Here is a 5,521-nt window from a genome sequence, read left to right on the forward strand (position 1 = left end):
AATGCCACTGGATTGGTGGTTTAAAAATTTGAAATGATATTTGAACCAGTTATTTGCTTTAAAATGTGGTTTGATTTGAAATGTCCTTATGAAGAGAGTGTTTTAGCCAACTCAAGGTATGATCATTATCAATATTCATACACATTCATATTTAATACTGGACCTAGAAAAACCAGTTGTTACATCATTATCTATCAATGTTTCTCTAGGCAGCAGACTTCATTTTTATGAGTAAGCAGGTAACAGGAAGTCTAAGAGTATAGGAAAAGTGGCCAAGGATTATGTAAAATTAAATAAATGCCTATTTTAAACAAATGGACCAATTTTGAAGAAAAATTACCAGATGTCACTCATTTTTCTTTTCTATACTCTCTTTTTCTTCCCTGTATTATTTGTTGGGAATAGTTATTTCAATTTAGTTACCACATTCCACCAATCTCCTCTCTCCATTGTTGGTGCTTTGCTGCATGGCTTTATTCAATAAATTGCTTTTCTTAGATAATATACCCCCAGGTCATGAAAAATGTCTCCTTGTTGTCCAAAGCACCTTTTTTTTCCTAGCCAGATTATCCATTAATTTGTATAATGTATTTAATTTTTTAAGGTTCAAATCATTCATTGGAGTCCATAGTCTCCGCTGTCTAGCTATATGTTTGGAGGTATCTGCAGCACCCACTACGCTGTGATATGAATGGGGCTAGTCAATACGCACTGTTGCTTATGATCACTAAAGAAATCCTGGTGGCATAATGGATTTTGAGTTTGGCTGTGAAACTGTTAACCCTAAGGTCAGCAGTTTGAAACCACTAACTTCTCTGCAGAAGAATGATGAGGCTTTCTGCTCTGGTGAAGACTGACAGCCTCAGAAGCCCACGGGGGCACTTAGACTGAACCCTACAGTCACCCTGGGTTAGAACTGACTTGATGTTAGTGAGATTTGAGTGTGATCATGACAACAACCAAGTTCCTCTTCAGGGAATAAGAAAGGCATAGTGAGAAGGACTATTATACATACATACATATATGTGCATATGTGTGTATGTATACGTATATTATACAAATACAATCACCTCTTCTAAAAAGAGTATCTTAAAGACTCTGTTTATGAATCAGAGCAGAAAGGCCGTGAACATGAAGTTGGGCAGAGTACTGTCATTAAGTGGAGTGTTTATTGCTATCTGTATGCATGTGGTGATGTGTAGTTCAGCAAATTTTTATAATCTGTTAATAGCTGATGATGAACAAGAATATTTGTAGATAATTTGACAACTACACATTAAGACATTAGATAAATGGAATACTTCTGCATGAAAGTTCTGATTTTGATTATAAGGGGCAGATTTTCCATGTATTCTTTTTATTTGGCATGTATTTTTCCACACACACAATGACAATTTTAAAATTTAAACTCCCTGAAAATGGCAGAAAGCTTAACGACACCTTCACAAGTGTTACTATGACCTGTGAGCTGGCGGCTAGCACCCCACTTCAGCGGGAAGACTGTCGCCAGCGTCTTTCTGTCGTCCTCCGGTTTCCTCACACCTGTTCTTGGTACCTCGATGCAGACCCGGAGAAGGTAGAGCATCTGCGGGCTAGGGGACGCTGCTCAAGTGATGGTCTCAGTCACTGAGCTCCAGTCGGCACTCTGATCACTCAACACAAAAAAAAGACAGACTGTAAAATCCCTTCCATCGAGGATGGTTTCATAGCTGTTTGTTTAATAATTACCCGATGCTTGCACGGACTGATGCTTCACATCTGCCAAATACGAGGGGGGTAAGAAAAGTTCATGGAAAGATAGACTGGAAATATAATGGTAGTTTCCCATTAGTAGTAGTTTGATGTCGCTTCCTAATAGGTTAGTGCTTTTAATTTTCATCAAATCTCATCAGATATCCTGGCACTCAGCAGTTGTTAATTCTATTATACAGCAATGGCAAGACACATCTACTTGAAGTTTCTGTAAGTTTTTGTTCTTCGTTGGAAGAAGCAAGGCTCGATGCTTGCAGCGAGGTCGAGAAGTGACTGTTTGGTTGGTCATGGAGGGGAGGGGAGGGGAGGGGGGGGTGCTGCCTGGCAGCCTCAGTGAAGTTCAGAATTCGGATTACTGCCTAGCCTTGGCTGTCAGCTGCCTTCTCTACCTCCCCAAGAGTTCCGGGCCAACAGGGCTGCTCCACAGCAGAAACCGCTGAGTGTTTTTTTTTTTCACCTGTTCCTAATATTTTTATTGGTCACCTTAGGCCCGTCCCCCGGTGGGTGGACATCTGGAAAGGGGGGTGGGGTCACCATTCATTAGCTACCAGGGGCATGAGAAGACCTTAGCCCAGTCCTCCAAGGTCCCTGATGAGGGAGTTTCAAGGGGACAAGCTGGCCTTTCCTGGGTCAGCACAGGTGGGAAGAGAAGACCCAAACTTGTCCCTTCGCGTCCACAGGTCTAGTTGTGCTTGGAGACGTATTCCTTGCTGTCGTCCACATTGGGCTTGATTGTGTAGCTGCCTGGCTTCCAGCCAGCGGGACACACTTCCCCGTGCTCATCCGTGTACTGGAAAGCCTGGACCAGCCTCAGGGCCTCTTCCACGGAGCGCCCCACAGGCAAGTCATTGACCGTGATCTGACGAAGGACACCCTTGCCATCGATGATAAAGAGGCCCCTGTAAGCGATGCCTTCATCTTCCTTCAGCACACCATAGTCATGGGACAAACTTCTGGTCACATCAGCCAGCAGGGGGATGTTCAGGGTACCCAAGCCTCCCTCCTTCCGGGGAGTGTTGATCCAAGCCCGGTGGGTGAACTGAGAGTCCACGGAGACCCCCAGCACCTCGCAGCCCAGGTTTCGGAAGTCATCGGCGCGCTCGCTGAAAGCAATTATCTCCGTGGGGCACACGAAGGTGAAGTCCAGAGGGTAGAAAAAGAGCACCACGTACTTCCCTCTGTAGTCCGAAAGCTTTACCTCCTTGAAGGCGCCGTCCACCACGGCCGTGGCCTGGAAGTTGGGGGCGGGTTTTCCGATGTGTGCGTTGCCGGAGGCCATCACTAAAAGCTGCGTAGGCTAGAGCAAGACGTACGGACAGGCAGAAGCGCGGACTCACGTTCTCTGCGTCCCGCTGAGTGTTTTACCAGGTATCTCTACATGGTTGACTTACTTAAAGAGCACATTATTTCCACTTTTGAAATATAATTTCTATATAATACTGAACAAACTTATTGCTCTTTTCCTCAAAAGGAATATGTCAGAGTTCATAAATATTAAATCAGTAATTGGTGTTTTAAATGTGTTTTGTTATTTAAAAATTTTTAGTAGCTTAGCATTGGAAACAAATTTTAATCACATCATTTTTGGGGGTGGGGTGGGGTGTTCTGGACTGAGATAAACTTTGTATTGTTCCCATTAAAAATAATGGAATAAGAAAAATGTTTTAGGAATAAATTAGGTTTGGATAATTGGGAAACCTATTATTTAAACTGATCCTCCTCTATAAAGATATTTTAATAAGATTTTCTCTTTTTCTCTGACAGGCCACAATTAGATGGCTATGTTTATTATTTATTCCATGATTTGTCCCCAAAGTATCTGGTTTGAATAATTTAAAATTGCACATTTAAAAATGACTCCTAACATAAAGCTAAGGGGTTTATGGAAATGACTGTTACTATATTAAATTCAGACAATTTCAGCAATTAGTTAAAATATCAATTCTGAAGAGGAATCCTGTTAGCCAAGAAAATATGAAAACACTATGTTATGTAATTTTTACTGCCTAGTAAATTGAACTATACTAGCCTAGAGCTGGTGTTAATTTATTACCATACTTGTTCACAATAATTTATTTAACACAGTTAATAAAATTGTTAGTAAACAATGGACATAAATGATTGTGAAATGGCAACATGCTATATGATAATGGAGTTATCATTAAGCTCTATTACAAAGATCTACCTCAATTTCACAGCAATAGTGTTTTTCTTTTAAAATATCATTTTATTAGAGTTCTACTTTCTCAGGGAACTCTGTAGAATAAAAAATTAGCTTAAAATTACAAGGGGAAAATGTTAGGTAAAACGGGTGTCTTCAAAACTCTTCATAACAGGTATCTTGTGTGTGTGTGTGTGTGTGTGTGTGTGTGTGTGTGTGAGATAGTTTCCCCCCAGCTGTAACAAGTCAACAAGAAACGAAGTTATTTTTGGCTGTTATTGTTTCAACATGGCTACATTGAATTCAGCAGAGTCAGTGGTTCAAAGTCCCCAAGCACATCACAAGCTGAAGATGAAATTGTCTATTCCTGTAATGCTTTATCACCTCAGAAGCTGTGCACAACGTCACTGTGACATGGAAGGAACAGCAGGACAATGGGTATGGTTGGATTGTGTGACACAGTTAAGCGAAGTTATACTTTGCATCGTTGATTATATTTTTCTATCCACGAATTCACATTTGCTAAAGAACATTATTTTCCAAGAAACAACCTGAAAGTCTGTGTGTGTTATAACCCAAGATTTCATGATGCTGAAGTGACGAGCGCTGACAGACATCATCTCCTCAGGTGCGTGCATGTTGGTGAAGCAAACCCAGCTCTTTCTGAGCCGGCTGGTCTGAACTTCTAAATAGAGTGCTGCCATTCGTCTTTCCTGCAACCAATATTGGAAGCCATTTAAAAAGTCTATGCAGCAGGTGAGCTGGGGACAACCGCCCCAGTGCCGTCTCTCCCGTTCTCCAGGGAAGCTGTTTTAATGACCCAAATAATAACACGAGGCAATTAGCACACTAGCTGTCAGTAGGTAAATGCCCACGTGGAAGTGCTGAAGGGCGCGAGAGCAGCCTGTCCACTTAACTAGTTTAACGATTCCCTCCTGAACTCTTGCTTACATCACTAATTCATGCTTTCCATGTAAAAAAGGAAAAGACTTTCGATCTAAAAGCGACATGACTCCAGGTCACACATTCCGCACCGCGCATCCTAAGCCCATAGATGAAATGAAACCAGTTGTCGTGAGCCCGTTCTGACTCGTGGGGACTCCGTGTGTGTCGGAGAATGGGGCTCCAAGGGCCTGCTGTGTCTTCCTTTTCATGAAGGCAAGTAAGTGCCATCTATAACCAATGACACTGTGTTTACTTCACTGGTTTTGGTTTCCCTGTCACCCATGTTAATGATTCTAGTCAATAATCTACCCTCCCTTTCCTTCCCTTCCCACCCCCAGTGGAGCTGGAAACCGTCAAAGAAAGTTTCCTTTAAAGTGAACACCAACAATTCTTGATGTTTTTACCATAGGGGTCTAATGTGACATGTATCCTTTTATGATCAGTACAATATCCTCTCGGCTCCTCCATGTTACGAAGTAGTTTGTAGATTCATTCTGATCCTGTCACGTTGGATCGCATCCAATGGTTTTATTCACTGTTCTGATGATGGGCATTTAGGCTGCTTCCAGCTCGCTGCTACTGTCCATGAGGCAAAAATGAGCGTGGACATCTATTTGTGCCATGGCCTTTATTTCTCTTGGGCACTATACTTAATATTGGGAT

General features: G+C 42.0%; 1 pseudogene; it reads right to left on the reverse strand.

The window, feature by feature from the left end:
• Window positions 1–2,263: 2,263 nt before the first annotated feature.
• LOC142457841 (peroxiredoxin-2 pseudogene) lies at window positions 2,264–3,058 on the reverse strand (annotated as a pseudogene).
• Window positions 3,059–5,521: the final 2,463 nt, after the last annotated feature.

This window comes from Tenrec ecaudatus, chromosome 10 (genome assembly GCF_050624435.1).
Source record: "Tenrec ecaudatus isolate mTenEca1 chromosome 10, mTenEca1.hap1, whole genome shotgun sequence".
Classification (NCBI taxonomy): domain Eukaryota; kingdom Metazoa; phylum Chordata; class Mammalia; order Afrosoricida; family Tenrecidae; genus Tenrec; species Tenrec ecaudatus.